Genomic DNA, 19,422 nt, shown 5'->3' with positions numbered 1-19,422 from the left:
GTGATAAGTTTTTGTCCAGAATTCCTCCAATATTAAAAAAACATAAAAATTTGTATGACTTAACCACGACGAAAGAAAAATACCATATTCCAAAACTCACAAAAACTGATTAAGTAGTTTTATATTTTATAAAGAAAATCATTTTAAAGTGATTAATGGGAATTCGTAGGCATTCCAACACAGATCTAGCAAATATTAAATATTGTTACAAAACTTTATGTTTACATTATTTGTTGGTGTGGTTCTTGGTCATACACTAAAACGCTATTGTCGTCTAAAAATGGCCCCCTCAAAAGCCAAGGACAATGCCACATTTCTTTTCCTTTCTTCAGGTCATATTAAAAAGATAAATATATTTTGACATTAACAAAAAGTGTTTGCAAAAAGTTGTGAATGAAAAGTGTATTATTTGAAATGAAAATTTCTGATGTTACCTAGGCGAGTATTAATTTATTGTGTTGGTCCTGGATATTGCCATAAACTATATCCGATGGTGAGGCCCCAGCTTGCGGGCTTTGGGGAGTGTGGACCCACTCTTTAATTGCCATTGCTCCCAGGCCCACTCTGACCCGGAGTGATAGTACCTGTTAGGGTCCCAACTATGGGTTAAATAGAAACCGACTTAAAAAAAAACAACAAATATACTCTATTAAAAAATTGTTTTTCAAAATCACTGGATTCGGCATTAAATAACCCAAAAGGGTTGATATGCCGTAAAACAAAAACAACCTAATTTATTTTTATCAATCATAATTGATTCCCGGCACTTCTCACAGACGAAATAAATTTTACTATGAAAACCGGAATAACTGAGGTAAAACTTATAGAAAAACAACAACAAATATCCGAGTAAAGTTTTACAAAAATACAAAATATATGCGTAATAAGTTTTACTTCCAAAAATAAACTAATCCCCTTCTCTCTCTATCTACTGGCTCTTTCTCTCTCCTACTCTCTCTCTTTCTCTTTCTCTCTCTTTTCTTTCGTTTCCTCTCTCGCTCTCATCTTTCTCTTAAATTTGAAAATAAAGCATCTGTTCAATGATAAAAGTATTAAGAAAAAGGATAGCATTTTTTTGTTGATTAAAAATTGGAAGAAATTCTTTTTATGTCTTATCGGTTAATAGGATTAAGCCACTCCTACTTTGCCCGTAAAATTAAATTTGCATACGTGATTATTATATCATTCTTATATATTATCAGTTACTATTCACATGTTTGAGCTTAATGCGTGTGTATATATATATATATATATATATATATATATATATATATATATAAAACTACTTAATTTACTCACATAAAATTAATATACGAAAGTATAGATTTATGCGTAAACTTTAAGCCTGAAGAATCCTAGAGCGGATGAAACACGGAATATTCAGTGTAGCTTAAGCGCCATATACATTTTATAACTTACTATATATATATATATATATATATATATATATTTATATCAATAGAAAAATGCAAGCATGAAAAGTAATATGATTAAGTTTAAATATGGAAAAATATTGCAGCATTAAGAATTGATTATATAATGTTATAAATTGAATTTCAAAAAAATTCTTAATGCTGCAATATTTTAAGTTATAAATTTATATTTTTTACTAGAATATCTTATCCTTTTCTTTTCCAGTTTTAACAACTCGTTCTTTACTTTTCCATGTTTAAGCTTAACCATACAGGCAGATGAATGCAATATTTCGTCGATGGGACAGGGGTTGAAGCTTGTTGACAGTTCAGGACCTATAAGGTTGGCGACTCTCTTTCGAACCCTGTCCAGAAGCGAGAGACCCGCAGCAGATGCACGAGCCCAAATATGACCACAATACTCCATACATGGGCGAATAGTTGGCCTAGGACGATTCAAATGTTTTCCTGATTCCGATACAATTACCGATTCTGTTCTAAATTTCCGATTCCGATATGAGTTCCGATTCTTTTAAACTTTCTCAACATACACTTAGAGATTTGTTGCTTGAAGAAAATTTTGATTTAATTTAATCGTGTAATGTCTGTATTTATTTTTGCTAAATGTAAAATGTACACTGGAGTAGGTGGTGGGGAGTATATCTATTACATGAGTAAATCTCTCTAAATATTTTTCTCAAATGTTTTCCTTGTAATTGATTGAAAGTTACGAAACAAAAAGATTTATCTTCCGTTTTAAAACAAAGTTGGTTTACAAGGTTCGTTCCTAATGTTATTTGAATTTTTACAAGGTTCGTTCCTAATGTTATTTGAATTTTTACAAGGTTCGTTCCTAATGTTATTTGAATTTTTACAAGGTTCGTTCCTAATGTTATTTGAATTTTTTCAAGGTTCGTTCCTAATGTTATTTGAATTTTTACAAGGTTCGTTCCTAATGTTATTTGAATTTTTACAAGGTTCGTTCCTAATGTTATTTGAATTTTTACAAGGTTCGTTCCTAATGTTATTTTAATTTTTACAAGGTTCGTTCCTAATGTTATTTTAATTTTTACAAGGTTCGTTCCTAATGTTATTTGAATTTTTACAAGGTTCGTTCCTAATGTTATTTGAATTTTTACAAGGTTCGTTCCTAATGTTATTTGAATTTTTTCAAGGTTCGTTCCTAATGTTATTTTAATTTTTACAAGGTTCGTTCCTAATGTTATTTTAATTTTTACAAGGTTCGTTCCTAATGTTATTTTAATTTTTACAAGGTTCGTTCCTAATGTTATTTGAATTTTTACAAGGTTCGTTGCTAATGCTATTTGAATTTTTACAAGGTTCGTTCCTAATGTTATTTGAATTTTTACAAGGTTCGTTCCTAATGTTATTTGAATTTTTTCAAGGTTCGTTCCTAATGTTATTTGAATTTTTACAAGGTTCGTTCCTAATGTTATTTGAATTTTTACAAGGTTCGTTCCTAATGCTATTTGAAGTTTTACAAGGTTCGTTCCTAATGTTATTTGAATTTTTACAAGGTTCGTTCCTAATGTTATTTGAATTTTTACAAGGTTCGTTCCTAATGGTATTTGAATTTTTACAAGGTTCGTTCCTAATGTTATTTGAATTTTTACAAGGTTCGTTCCTAATGTTATTTTAATTTTTACAAGGTTCGTTCCTAATGTTATTTTAATTTTTACAAGGTTCGTTCCTAATGCTATTTGAATTTTTACAAGGTTCGTTCCTAATGTTATTTGAATTTTTACAAGGTTCGTTCCTAATGTTATTTGAATTTTTACAAGGTTCGTTCCTAATGTTATTTGAATTTTTACAAGGTTCGTTCCTAATGGTATTTGAATTTTTTCAAGGTTCGTTCCTAATGTTATTTGAATTTTTACAAGGTTCGTTCTTAATGCTATTTGAATTTTTACAAGGTTCGTTCTTAATGCTATTTGAATTTTTACAAGGTTCGTTCCTAATGTTATTTGAATTTTTACAAGGTTCGTTCCTAATGGTATTTGAATTATTTCAACGTTCGTTCCTAATGTTATTTTAATTTTTACAAGGTTCGTTCCTAATGTTATTTGAATTTTTACAAGGTTCGTTCCTAATGTTATTTGAATTTTTACAAGGTTCGTTCCTAATGTTATTTGAATTTTTACAAGGTTCGTTCCTAATGTTATTTGAATTTTTACAAGGTTCGTTCCTAATGTTATTTGAATTTTTACAAGGTTCGTTCCTAATGTTATTTGAATTTTTACAAGGTTCGTTCCTAATGTTATTTGAATTTTTACAAGGTTCGTTCCTAATGTTATTTGAATATTTACAAGGTTCGTTCCTAATGTTATTTGAATTTTTTCATAATTGAAAATAGTCGACGATTTGTGTGCATAATTAGAGGACGGTGAAAAAAGAGAATAGTTTACAAAATCCTTCTTCCCCTAATTAAATAATTTCCTAGAAAACCATTCTTAACATGGGAATTTTGCGAGGAAGGGGGCGTGAACTATTCTGGGACTCCTCTGTCAAAAAATGTTCATATTTCTTATCCTAATTATTAAATTTGATCGATTGTTTTACTATAATGCAGAACTACTACTACTACTACTACTAATAATAATAAATAATAATAATAATTAATAATAATAATAAATAATAATAATTAATAATAATAATAATAATAATAAATAATAATTGGTTAATTCTAAGTCGCCATTCTGAGACACGTCAGTCTTCTCCTCAGTGAAGGAGGACGACCTGTTAAACTGTCCGCTCTGCTCAACGTCCAAACTCGAACCCTCCATGATCTCCAGTTAACCTGATCTACACGTAGATCCGATCAGCTGACCAGCTCTTCCGGTAAACTCATCTACAATATGATTTACCATATTTTGACAGTCTTTCAACATTCTTCACATTCATCTCCCATCCATCTCTCCAGTTAGATAGATAGATAAATAGATAGACCGACACTTTCTTGTGTTCGACCTACTACATAATAACACAAGAAGTGTTAAAACTAAAGTAATTATAAAAGTGATAACACAATAAGTGCAAAAATATTTTATATATTATTTCAAAAGGACTTTATTTATATATTTATTTATAGAAATGTAAAACTTGAACATTTTCTCTTTGTTTTATTATTTGATAATACAAGAAGTGTTTTAATTTTTTTGTTTCGTCACAACACAAGAAGAGTTAAAGCTAAATTAATTTTTCTGAATAAAATATTTGTTTTATTATTTATACAAGAAGTGTTTTCTTTATATATATATTTATATTATTATATTAATTTATACGATTATATTATATTATCATTATACAAGAAGTGTTTTCTTTTTATATATATTTATATTAATATATTAATTTATACGATTATATTATATTATCATTATACAAGAAGTGTTTTCTTTATATATATATTTATATTTATATTATTATATTATATTATCATTATACAAGAAGTGTTTTCTTTTTTATATATATTTATATTAATATATTAATTTATACGATTATATTATATTATCATTATACAAGAAGTGTTTTCTTTTTATATATATTTATATTATTATATTAATTTATACGATTATATTATATTATCATTATACAAGAAGTGTTTTCTTTATATATATATTTATATTTATATTATTATATTAATTTATACGATTATATTATATTATCATTATACAAGAAGTGTTTTCTTTATATATATATTTATATTTATATTAATATATTAATTTATACGATTATATTATATTATCATTATACAAGAAGTGTTTTCTTTTTATATATATTTATATTAATATATTAATTTATACGATTATATTATATTATCATTATACAAGAAGTGTTTTCTTTTTATATATATTTATATTATTATATTAATCTATACGATTATATTATATTATCATTATACAAGAAGTGTTTTCTTTATATATATATTTATATTTATATTATTATATTAATTTATACGATTATATTATATTATCATTATACAAGAAGTGTTTTCTTTTTTATATATATTTATATTAATATATTAATTTATACGATTATATTATATTATCATTATACAAGAAGTGTTTTCTTTTTTATATATATTTATATTATTATATTAATTTATACGATTATATTATATTATCATTATACAAGAAGTGTTTTCTTTTTTATATATATTTATATTAATATATTAATTTATACGATTATATTATATTATCATTATACAAGAAGTGTTTTCTTTATATATATATATTTATATTTATATTAATATATTAATTTATACGATTATATTATATTATCATTATACAAGAAGTGTTTTCTTTATATATATATTTATATTAATAGATTAATTTATACGATTATATTATATTATCATTATACAAGAAGTGTTTTCTTTTTTATATATATTTATATTAATATATTAATTTATACGATTATATTATATTATCATTATACAAGAAGTGTTTTCTTTTTTATATATATTTATATTATTATATTAATTTATACGATTATATTATATTATCATTATACAAGAAGTGTTTTCTTTTTATATATATTTATATTATTATATTAATTTATACGATTATATTATATTATCATTATACAAGAAGTGTTTTCTTTTTATATATATTTATATTAATATATTAATTTATACGATTATATTATATTATCATTATACAAGAAGTTTTTCTTTTTTGTTGCTGTTTCGTAATAACACAAGAAGTGTAAAAAAAAGTAATTTTTAAAATAAATATATGGTTTTGTTTTTCGTGTCTTGACACCGTGACTCCGTTCCGTTCGCTTGCGTTACATAATCGACCATATCCACTCACAGTAGCTTGATTTTTTTTTTCGAGCATTGATCTTGAAATTATTTCGTTTTAACTTATTAATCAGTTTAAAAAGCAAGTAGTGTCGTGTGTTACTTTAGAACAAAAATATATGTCCGATATGAGAATCACATTATGGGAGTTTCAATAATCCCTAAAAAATAGAAAATTAAAGAAAATACTGAGGTAGCTATAGTTTTAAAAAGAGCCCCCTAAAATATAATAAATAAATAAAATAAAAAAATGAATAAAATGCATAAATAAATAAATTTTAATAATTTAAAAAATGATTTAGAGAGGCGGAGAGCCCTTTAAAAATTATATCCCCCTTAAAAATAAAACAATGAACTACAACACCCCCCACACAAAATTAAATGAAAATTTATTGAATAACAGAAGTACAGTTTTTGATAAAATTGATAAATTTCCTTATCTTTATTGAATCCTTTTTCTTAATGATTTAACAATTCTTAAGTAAAAATAAAAATAAACATGCGGCTAAAATCTCAGAACCCTACATTAGACCAGCACCAAATGACTATACAATAGATTCTCAACACACATCCGCTCTTCTGCTCGATAATATTTCGCTTTTTATTTACAGTAAATTACAAATTTTATATTTCTAGTGTTTAGGCATTACATTTTCTGGCACTTTTGCATTATGTGGCCGGCAGGCCCATTTTCTTATTTATAATGATATTTGTTGAAGTATTAAAAAATAATTGACAAAAAATACAATAAAACCGGGAAGGGTTCAATCCTTCTCTGGAATTTTTAGTTTTGTTCTTGTTGTTTAATTCGATTATTGTTTTATTAATGCCAAATGCCTTGTTAAAAAAGAAAAAATCCTGTTAGTCCAGATTTTTTGTAATTTCAGTTTATTGTTGTTTATTGTTTTTTTTTCTTTTTGAGGCAAATGTAGTTTTTAAAAAGTTACCCCCTTCCTAAATTATATTTTAAAAATATTAAAATTTATCGTCTTTTGAAAGGTGTCTCTTTTTTTAAATTATACCTACCCCAGTATTTTCTTTAATTTTCTATTTTTGAGCGATTATCGATATGATGCGATCCTCTCATGTCGGACATTTTTCTGTTCTAAAGTAACACTCGACACGCCTTGCTTTTTTTTTAACTAAATAAACGCTTTAAAATAAGTTGAAACACTATAAACTTACAAAGCTAGATAAAAAGCGAACACTTAGAAAAATCTTATTATTTTTAAAACAACAGTAAACAAGTAAACATATTTAAAAAAAACATTCTGTTTTTAAAACAATATCTCCTTCAAGAACGGTCATAAAATGTGTTTTCAATCGATATTTATTCAATAATGGACCAGTTTTCCTACCTAGCAAAAATGGACGAGTTTTCCATGGACGAGTCTTCCTAAATTCACAAGAGTAGGTTCTCTAAAGCTTAGTGTAAATTACAATATATTGTGGACGAAGGCATGTTAAGTGGTTTCTCGACTTTTTTAATCAATCAATAGATTTGATTGAAAAATGGGTGATTTCACCATCAATTTCGATGACAAAAATATTTTAAGTGTGGAACACTCGTTTATCATCATTTAATTCCCAGCAACGTCAGGTCCCACTGCTAGAATATATATATAATATATATGTGCGTGTGTTTGTTTACATACAGTGAACTTTAAATTAAAATAAATCACGAAAAAATATTTTTATTATACAAATGTGTGGTTTATTCAACAGATTAATTTTTGGAATTTATGATCAAATGCAATTTTAGGCATCTGGCCCTGCAGGTCGCGCATATATGGCGCAATCTAGAGGTGAGATTTTCACGAACTCTACACATTAAATTAGACGGTATTTCGAAAATAACGCGTTGAAAAGTTGTTTTCCATGTGGTCCACGTTGATTTATCAGCGTATACGTAGAAATTTACAGATCCCCAAAGAAAATAATCTGATGAGATTAAATTGCAGGAATCGGGCGACTAGTCGACAGGTCCATTCTGTGAAATTATTTGTTCATCAAATGTTTTTCTCAGTAAATTGCTATTGTCTTCGTGATTAATTGCCAAACCGAACTGAATTCAAAATAACCAATAGTTGTTAAATCTGCTATTGGAGAAAATAGAGTTACCAGTTTGAAGTCCGCCCCCTCTAAAACATTATCTCTCTTTCATATATACATCTGGGCAGGAGATGATGGAAAGGACTTATCCTGCCTTGATAGAGTTCAAAATAGACTTCGTAGCCTTGTGGGGGATGTCCTTTTCTCTTCCCTGCAACCTCTTTCTCGCAGAAGAGATGTTGCGAGTTTGTCTCTGTTTCATCGTTATTTTCATGGCAGGTGCTCGGCTGAGCTCCATTCTATGGTCCCTCCTCGCCAAACTTTCACAAGAAACACCCGTCTAGCAGAAAACACTATCACTAGTTTCCCCCACTCTTTATCTGTGCCTAAACCTAAGCGTAGATTCCATGAGCAAAGCGTCTTTCTTAGAACTGCACGCCTATGGAATTGTCTTCCGTTTTTCTGCTTTCCAGCTGACTACAATATGGTTGTCTTCAAGTCTAACGTAAACAAGTTTTTGATGAGCCGTTCCATATAAGTTAACAAATTTACCGAATCTCCATTACTAACGGTTACTATATTGTTCAATTTCTACTGTACACTCTTTAACCCTTATCCTCGAGTGGCCTCTTGGCCTCGATAATTGGTGATGCCAATGTAATATATATAAAATTACTATACCCGTCTGTATCCATTTTTTTCAAACAGCATCTCGTCGTAGATGTAAAGTCACAGAGAATTGCTAGACAAGTGAAATCATTGCATTTTTGTGGACCATTCTTTCATAGCAGGTATTTTTGCAAAATGTTTGTATTAGGTAAAATTAAAAGAAAAAATTGAACTTGGGAGACATAAGTCGACTTAAAGTGCTCTTGTATGCATGCGTAAATTTACTTTAAAAGCGGTTCATTTTCACAGAGTTTTTATCCGTCTGATGATAGCGCAAACGATAACGAAATTTTTTGGTTTTGATTCTAACTAATGGCACCCGGGTCATATATATATATATATATATATATATATATATATATATATATATATATATATATATATATATATATATATATATGAAATCGCCACTATATATTTGGTAAATTGCAATACTACATAGAGAATTGACTGTATAAGGTTGTATAGCCACATATCAAATTGACGTCTAGACATATGTTATACAGCGGGGTATCACACAGTAATGTATTAGAGTTCGTATTTATATAAAGATATCATATTTTATAAGAAGAATATATCTACTTCGCACCTTTTCTTTCTCCAGAATTCTTCTGTCTTCACTGCTGGGCTCTGTGATGAAACATGCAACGACCAACACCATAACCGAGTATAGACACCTGAATTTTCTTCTTTTATGAAACCACAGAACAACACTTTATATTTTTAAAATATAAATTTATTTCAGCTGTCTTAATGGTATCCACAAGAAGTATGCATTACGTCTCTACATGCTTGTTCTTTCAGCCCCGCTTCCCGGTTTTGAAGCACGTCTGCTCACTTTCGTAACCAAACTCCAACTCCTCAATCTAATATTCTTGCCATCTTGAACTGTCAGTTCCGTTACGTCATCATCAAAAGCATACGTCTCCTAACGTGTGCCTTCTGTCATGTAAGCAACTGTTGCAGGTCATTTTATTTAACTAATTTATGTAAACATCTTCAGTTAGAACCCATTATTATATTCCAGACGAATTCTATTTTCTAAACAATAAATAACTTATGTTCTCAACTTGTTTACTAACTCAATGCTTGAAAGGTAAAGGAAACCTTGAATAGAATATTCGAATATCTATGTATCTCATATAGAGATCAAGTGTTAGCTACGGGAAATGGTCAACTTAATTTCTGAGAACTTCGACTGAATTTAAATGAAAGGAAAAAGACAATTAAGACATTCTTAAACTATTTATCCATATCACTATATAGATAGATAAATAGATAGATCGATAATAACTAATTTAACTTTTAACCGTGTTATTATCTAACAATGATACGAAATCTGTATAAATTATATTTAAACATATTTTATGACCGGGCAACGCCGACCGCTCTTGTAGTATATATATATATATATATATATATATATATATATATATATATATATATATATATATACTAGCAAAAGTACCTACAGAAAATAGACTCTGATTTATGAAAGTGTGATAGGTTATGAAAAGGAAGGGTTGTAAAGAGATAGCTTCGAAGTCGGGGGTATCAAAACCAAAGCAAAATATGATAAAAGTAAAAATAAAATAAATAAACCCCATAATTTATTATACCATACCTGTTCACACTGAAACACTTATCACAATATTCTGTGGATCTATATTAAAAAAACCTTCTTAAACTTTGTGACATATTTTCATTCTATGGAGGTCAGGCGCGAACGAACACCCCATAATTTTATCATGCCATATTTCTTCAAACTGAAACATAATTATCAAAGTATACTTACGCAGATAGATATGAAAAGTCTTTATTAAATTTTGTGCCTATTTCCATTCTATGGAGGCCAGGCGCGAACGCAGACCCCACAATTTTATTATACCGTCCCTATTTAAGTTAAAACATACTTATGAAAATATTCTTATGTACATCTATATCAAAAACAATTGTAAACGTTTTTTTTTAAATTTTTTAATGTTTTATTTCCATTCTTTGTGGACCAGGCGCGAACGCAGATCCCACAATTTTAATGAACCACCGTTCTGCAGGATCAAACATACCGATTCCTGTGTCTTGATACATCTTCTATCATTATATGTAATCAGTTTTTTAAAATAGTCACCCATATAGGAGCCTATTCGTGACCACACACAGCTTTATATTATATATATATATATATATATATATATATATATATATATATAAATCCATCTGAGTTAGGTGTTCCTGTTATTTAGATGTGTCTCTCACTGTATTTGTTTTATTATTTAAGAAAATGTTCTCTTATTATATATTTATGTTTATTTTATTGTCACCTTTCTCGATTTTTTTTCTCATCTTTGTACCTCGCTCTATTTCCTTGAATGCAGAATCTTTTAAAAAATATTTTCATTTCTTCATCTTTTTTTTTTTTTTTTTTTTTTTCAGGGCGGGGGTACACTTTTCCCTTAAAGCCACCAGCTTAGATATCAAAAGATATTGTTTTATTGATCCTATTATCTTAAATAAAGACTCCCCTGCCCTCGAGGGCACTTGTATAGAATGTGCCTCCCATCTACCCCTCCTCTGATGGCACCAGTCTGGTCTTTTATTTCAAACAATATATATATATATATATATATATATATATATATATATATATATATATATATATTATCATTCTTTAAATCAAGGATAATGAAAACATGTTTTTTCTCTTTATGCCCCCCTCTCGTCTTCCATTGCAACAAAGAATGCTCATTTGTTTTCGGTTTCTACTCAAAGAATTAAGGTTACGACTTATTTATAATACGACCTCACAGGAGGCCCTTAAGCTGACACCCCTACCCTCTACCACCCGTAATAAATCAATGTTGCCCGATATGAAATATTGTGCAATACGCTATTGAATTCACAGACGGAACGTCCGAGATTGGTTCGATATTTAAAGGAAATCAAATACGGTGTGATATAGTTGTCTCAGAATTTCCTGGAACTCAATGGGAGCGGCGAAGTGTCGGAAACTGCGCCCCCTTTTTCTTTATGAAGTCATGTCTTGAATATTGGTCAATTTCTCTCAGTTATTGTAGACTTATACGTACACGGCTCTTGCGATTCATTCTTGAATTCCATCTGAAAATATGTATGAATAAGAAATAGTTAATAAATCGATATTTAAATATTTCGTTTGAATGTACCATTAGTATAAAACAGTGTTGGTGAAAGTTAATAATTTGGTTAATAATATAAATTTACCCGAGACCCGTTGGGTCACAACCACAATCAATGTTTATTCAACTTTGATTTCATTTGTTATATAGTTATTATTATTAGTATTATTCGACGATACCACTTGTGCGCGTATGTTACGTGAGTTCTTATTAGTAATGATATGTGTCTTAGTGAGAGTTCTTGTCTTATTACATATGATGTTGTATCTTAGAGAGAGAGATGTTGTTGTAATGACATTTTATAACACAGACATATAATAACAATACAATTTACCTTTTTGTAGAAATCACAAACACAAAGATGAGCTTTATCCAAAACACATGATAATTTATTTTCTTACGACCGGTCGGGATTTCCTCATTAAGAACTCAAAGTTTCACATCTTAGTTTCTGAAGTGACGTCTCGCTTCAGACGTCCGCCTGTCTCTGTCTCCCCTGACTGTCTCTCTGACTGTCTCTCTGACTCTCTCTGACTCTCTCCACGACCAACTAACTCCCACCTCCTATATTGAGAAATCCATGCATCCCGGCCACGTGAGCAAAATTCACGTGTTTCAACATGCGCGACTTTGCACGTTTTCGACATTGATTTCCCAATAACCTATTTTTCTTGTGTTATTTCCACAAAGGAATTTAACCTACATATCTAATTTATTTAACTCATATTTTATTATCCACATTCTTTTAACAATTGAATAGTTTATTTATTATTTATTTCATCCGAATTAACAATTTACTGGACATTCCATTTAAACCTATTGTTCTTTAAAACTTATGTCCAGGGTTCGATTTATGCTTTCTCTTATTTTCATTTTAACTAATCTCTCTATTTTTATACTTACATGAACAGGGGACAGCCCTTATCATGTAACACATTTAAAAATTCATAAGCATTGACATATCTGTTAAGAAAGAACTTGAATGTCTACTAGAGAGAACTTGAATGCCTACTAGACACTATCCTCGAGTGTCTAAGGTCTCTCTGTAAAAAGGTTTGCTAGAACAACCTGGCATGGGGATACTGTTCACTATAAGTAAACCCTAACTAAATATTGAAAACATAGTATTTATTCATTTGTTTATTGCAAACTGTTATCCTCCTCTAATAGTTGTTATTTCACGACGTTTCGGCCAACTATTCCTCTGGCCATCTTCAGGTGGTAATAGTCTGCAATAAATGAATAAATAATACTAATCTCAATAATGAATTCCAAATAATTAAATAACGCAGTATTCACAGCACAAATAAAATCTCCTCGTTCTGGCCAACCTACACTGGCTTTTTCGGGGAATAGTGCACCTTCTTCAAGTGATGTTACCTCAAGTTACAGCACGAAGCTGGGTAAGCCACTAGACTACATGAATTCTTGCCCTGTAATCCATTAAAACTAAGAGACCACAAGCACGATATAACATTTATATGGTCAATTGGGAGAGGAAAATTATGTTTTCAACTTTTTTACTAACTCAATGTTTGAAAAGTAAAGAAACACTTTAATGGAACATTCGAATATCTATGCATCTCATATAGAGATCAAGTGTTAGCAACAGGAAATGGGTCTCTTAATTTCTGAGAACTTCGACTGAAGTCAAATGAAACAAAAAAGATAATTAAGACATTCTTCTTGTATAACTAAACCTAAAAAAGATCTTTACTTCTATTTTTTTGTATGATACAGTAGTAAGGTCACTTATTATTTTGCTATCTAATTCACATAAGTGTATATGGTATGCATAAAACCATCATGAAAAGTACTTGGCAAACAAAGCAACACTAAAAACAAGTCACGTGAGCTCTTATTGTTTACAGAGATATTAAAATTATTGGAGAGGGGTTGAATGCCGTGAAAGTGGGGAGAGAAATACATAGAAAGCTAAAAGGAGGAAATATAGATGTACATACATGTTCTAAAGAATACACAACAGAAACTTGTATGCACATATGTAGCCAAAATATTCGTATAAAGATACAATAATTACGCTCTGTAGGGCTCACGGCAGAGTTACCAATTATAGGTACTTGTAAGGGTGTGAGTCGGCGTTCACCAATTCATAATCGGGATCTATCGATTTTTAGGGCCGAGGTTGCAGGAATCTCTTGAAATCGAAAGTAGTAGGGTATCCGAGGGACCGTTAAAGGTAAATTTAACCAGATCGCCGACTAATAAAAAGGTTTCACCAATCCACATCCTTACATAAAGAAAAAAATATAATCCGGAAAATAACGACACTTGACAAAGAACACGAAATCATCGTATTAAGACGGAATAAACAACATTTATTTAGGTGTGAAGAACATTAATTTGAATCGTTCAAACGTAAGTGTTTCCCTGTGTGGAGTGTTCATAATGCAGGAATAGCAAACTAAGGATTTCGTGTGAATCGCACGAGGTTTGAAATTACTGATTTTTATGGTCAGCGTGTCACGCGTGGCTTGGAATTAATGTGATTATTTTCTGAGAAAAACAGTCCATAATCGTGAAAGTTGTAAGCTGGCGTTCGTGTTCATCTCGTAAGAACAGTAGATCGAAATAAAAGTGTTTAAAAAGGAGAAAGAATTTTCATATTCGATGTGGTAACTTTCCATGATGGGAATTAAGGTTCATGTGCATGACGCGTGTAAAGTCATGTTGGGTGATTTAACGTCTCAAGAACGGAGTTTCATCGACACGTGTCGGACCACGGCCACCGAGAGTAAGAAGAAGGCCTGCTAACTGAAAAATGTCTGCAGGCAATGTAGGTAAGATTTGTCAGACTGTCAGTACTACATGGGGGACCATTTGAAAAAGAGCAATAAAACATTTTTAAAAAGAAAAAGGGGCACAATTCAATTAATAATTAAACTGACCTTTATTCAATATAAAATATAAATATTATCTATGTAAAATTAAGCAATTTTAAAGCAATATATAATTTAATATTGATAAAACGGAATTATGAATTAAGGGAACAAACAATTAAAGAAACATTAAACACAATTAACCTCCGGAACAAGATCACAGTGTAGTTTCTGTTTTGATGCTACACTTTACCTTTTCTGTCCTCGGTCGGTCGAGGAGAAATCTTTCATGACTGAGATTATTTTTGTTCCTATCCAGAGTTCCCCTTATTGGGAAGCTGGATTTTGCCCACAAGACTATATGTTGAAATATTTAAATAACTATTACTTTAAATACAAAAATTATATTTAAAGTTTTGGTTTTCTTCTATGTTCATTTCCCCCCCCCCCATGTTTTTCATCAAAATGTGTAGCGTATTAGTTGTCTCACAGGCCATCATCAGTAATTGCTCACTGGCAGTAATCTATGGTGTTTCCTGGAGGCTAATTGACAACAAGTCTCCCCAGATTTCCAGTGTTCTCCACCTCTTGACCACTTGTGCAGATGATTGCATGTTATTGCAACAGCTGTTGTGACTGATTTCTCGTTGGGTGACAAAATGCCTCCCCAAGGTACCAGATTTGAACTGCACACTTCCAGTGGATATTTGGTTAGTACTCTCTCAGCTCGGTCTTTCCATCCTCCCTGACCCTTCATAACTAGTTGGTGTGGATCCAGTCGATGTCATCTACACCAGTTTTTTTTTATTATTATTACTATTATTATTATCATAATGATAAGGGTGCTTGTACAGTGTACGCACGTGTATTTTAAATATTATTTTCAAGTTAAATTAAATTTTGGGTTTGTATTATTATACACATAGATTCGAAAAAGTTGTCAAAAAACAAATATATAACAAATAAATGTTATCAAAGGCAAGATAAATTACTCTTCTACCTAACCGGATATGTTTTTAGGGGTTTTACTCACTTTAAAACATGCAATCGATTCGAAAATCATACAATGTTTATCGATATATTTTAAAAAGAAAAATGTCGGCATGCTCGCTATTTAACTTAACAAATTATACAAAGTACTGTTAGAAACCCACCGAATATATGTCCGTCTATATCACAGTAACATATATTGAGTGAGTTTCTAACAGTATTTTGTATAATTTTCCCAAACTTAACGTGTGCAACAGCAAGCATGCCGCCATTTGCATTTTTCAAATACATCAGTAAACACTGTATGTTTTTCGAGCTGAATAAACACTTTACATTAAATAAAAACACTAAAAAATTATCCAGTTAGGTAGAAAAGTTACTTATCTTGCCTTTGATAATATTTACTTGTTATATATTTGTTTTTTGACAACTTTTTCGAATCTATGTGTATAGTAAAACAAACCCGTCATGTAAATTATTTACAGTTAAAATGTTATAAAAAACAAAAGCTTGAAGTTTTAAATATATTTTGAAGAAATAAATTACGCCCGGGGCTAAAATATTGAAAATTCACCGATCGTAAAAAAAAAAGAAAAATGCTAACTTTATAATATTTGGACATACTCAGTGAAAAGTTTTATTTATTATTAAAAGAACGGACTGAAAATATTATATAAAAATTGTTTGTTTTGCAGTAAAAAAAAAAATGAAATATTCGACTTTCTCCGATAGAAATTAAAGGTTTAAAAACTAGTTCACTTACTATATTTTGTTAGATTAAAATTATCCCAATGTGCAATTATAATAATTATTATCCAAATGGAGAATTGTTCTTTCTCTTTAGAACATACATGGACTAACACATATTCGTAGCCATGGACAATTGTTAACACAATCCGTAGCCATATTTTTTTATGCCTGTTAGCGTGACCACGTGGTTGAATACCGGAAATGTTCTATACCTACAAGTTGATCAGGAAGTGACGTTACGCTGTCATGTTCACTGGCCTACTCTCTCGGTGGTGGTGGTCGAACTGGAGAAATCTGAAGAGAAACTGATTTGATTTTTGTGGCGTACTCAGCGAAGCTGTGTTACGTCTAAATAGACGGAATTCCGCATATGTGAGGATCACGGGCAACGGTAATGGTTACTTGTAAAACTGCATCCTGGACTGTTTAGATTTTAGCGGTTAAATCTTTATATAGAGTTGTTTTTGAAGGTTTGCTGGATCTCCACGCGCGGAAACGCAACATAGTTCGTTTATTTCATGTGTACGGGTGGTCACATCACAACGTTGTGTGCTTGCGTGTTTTTCATACGAATGCGTGTTGAAAACGGTGATTGCTATGAAATATTCCGGCCGTATGTAGCAGTCGCTACAGCTCTATTTGTCATTTAGCACGTTTTGATGAACACTGGATTTCAGTGGATAGATATCTAGATGTGTGTGAGTTCGATTCCTATGGACTCTTAAACGGCTAGCCGACTTTTGCGAAATTTCACACAAATGTACTTCAAGTGCCTGGCAGTGTTCTTAGACAAGTTTGTATCGGAATGTCTTCGATAAGTATCGATAATCGATAATCGAAAAAAATCTGAAAGAAGGAACAAGCGATTTTTACTCAAGTTAACACCTTATACAACCTAACACCGCAAGTATATTTGAGAAGATTTATTATTACACAAGCAGAAAGACCCGGCATATAAAATAAACAGTAGATTCTTTGATAGGACAGGGGCACGTTCGAAATGAATGTTTCCGTTTAGAGTACAATTGTATTATGATACTTGATTTTTGAATTTTAAACTTTCAAGCCATTATATAAACATACTTTTATAAAATTAACAGTAGGTTCTCTACAGTACAATGGAAACTACAATGTATTGTGAACCAATCACTGTGAGGAGTTATGTGAAGCTTCTTCCCAGTGCACTGTTGTGGGTTCCCAACTAGAGAAGGCAATCAATTGAAAAAAAAATCGGCAATTTGACCGATTTCGATGACAATAAAATGTGGGAGGGTTAAACATTCGTTAATATTAATCTTCAACGTTGAGTCTTCCTGCTAGTATATATATATATATATATATATATATATATATATATATATATGAGAGAGAGGTGGTTGATTTGTTCTATTAATTTCAAATTTAATTAGAATAATTAAAATTCATTTTTTTTTCAAACCTTACTCAATTCTAGAAATGATTTTCAACCAAAAGATAAGGAACTCTATGGGAGTACTAACATTGCTCAATGTTATGACCTGATTATTACGTATGGTGTGGGTTCTGACAGCATTTTGCTTTTATTGGGTTTGAAGACGGCCAAATTGTGCTCATCAGGGACGCAGTTCAGTCGTAATGTGTTCCACTGATGCAAAGAAACTCTGTCCATGGAAATTACACCTGACATTAGGCCCATAAAAGTAAACACTTTTTCCCATGTGAATGTCTTATAAGGATTTGAGTGCACTTGTATAGTTTCCATGCAAAAAAAAAAAAGGAAACGAAAAAACAAACGACACGGTGATACAGGGATAGACTAGCAACGTCTCTCTTGTGAAAAAAAACGGGATATAGAGAAAAGAATAGATCATCATCCACTAGATTCCGAAGTTGATTTTTGTACTTTATCAAGACAAGAAAACAAGTGCTCCCCAGATGTGGCACCGGGATTCCATCTTTGGACGTATCTGACTGTTATATAGGTAGACTCATCAGGAGTCATGTACTATCTGGAGTGATAGAGTGATCCAATAATTTTCCCAGCAACCATAGCAACAGACTGGCTGTACGTCTTTCGATATTTAAACATTGCGTTGTTGAAATGCTGAGATGAAGGTTATTTCTATTATTTATTCTAACTATTGTTCTCATTTTGCGCATTATTTTTACAATGCTTTCAATGTAATTGTTCCAACTCATGTTTCCTGTGAACGTTAGGCCAAGCAGTTTGAAAGATGCACTCTCAGATAAAGAGTCACTGGTCATTGCTATTGGTGGTAGAGAAGGTTTCTTGTAATTATTGAAGTAAACTAGTTTAGTCTTGGCAGCATTGAATGTGACCATCCATTTTTGTCCCAATTTCACTACAGATTGGAGGTGTTTTTACCATTTCTTTAGATATGTGTTCATTTGTTTTCCTGTCATGCTTGTTATAGAGTGTGGTGTCATCAGCATATATACCCATCTCAGAAGCAATTTTGTCGGGGAGGTTATTAATGAATATTAGGAACAATAGTGGTCCAAGGATAGACCCCTGAGGCACTCTCGCATTTATATCATACATTTCATATAGATATCAATTGTTAGACCAGGAAAGGTCTCTTGATTGTTGAAAACTTACACTAAAGTGAAATGAGAAAACAGAAAGAAATAGTAGATTATATATGTAACTAGCGAGGGTGGAGCTACCGCCTTTTCCCGGTCGTAAAATACGCTTAAATATGATATTTTAATTTGTTCAGATTTCGTATATA

The sequence above is a fragment of the Euprymna scolopes genome, chromosome 5 (genome assembly GCF_053919585.1).
Source record: "Euprymna scolopes isolate OS-2025 chromosome 5, ASM5391958v1, whole genome shotgun sequence".
Lineage (NCBI taxonomy): Eukaryota > Metazoa > Mollusca > Cephalopoda > Sepiida > Sepiolidae > Euprymna > Euprymna scolopes.
Note: the sequence above shows the minus strand (reverse complement) of the source record.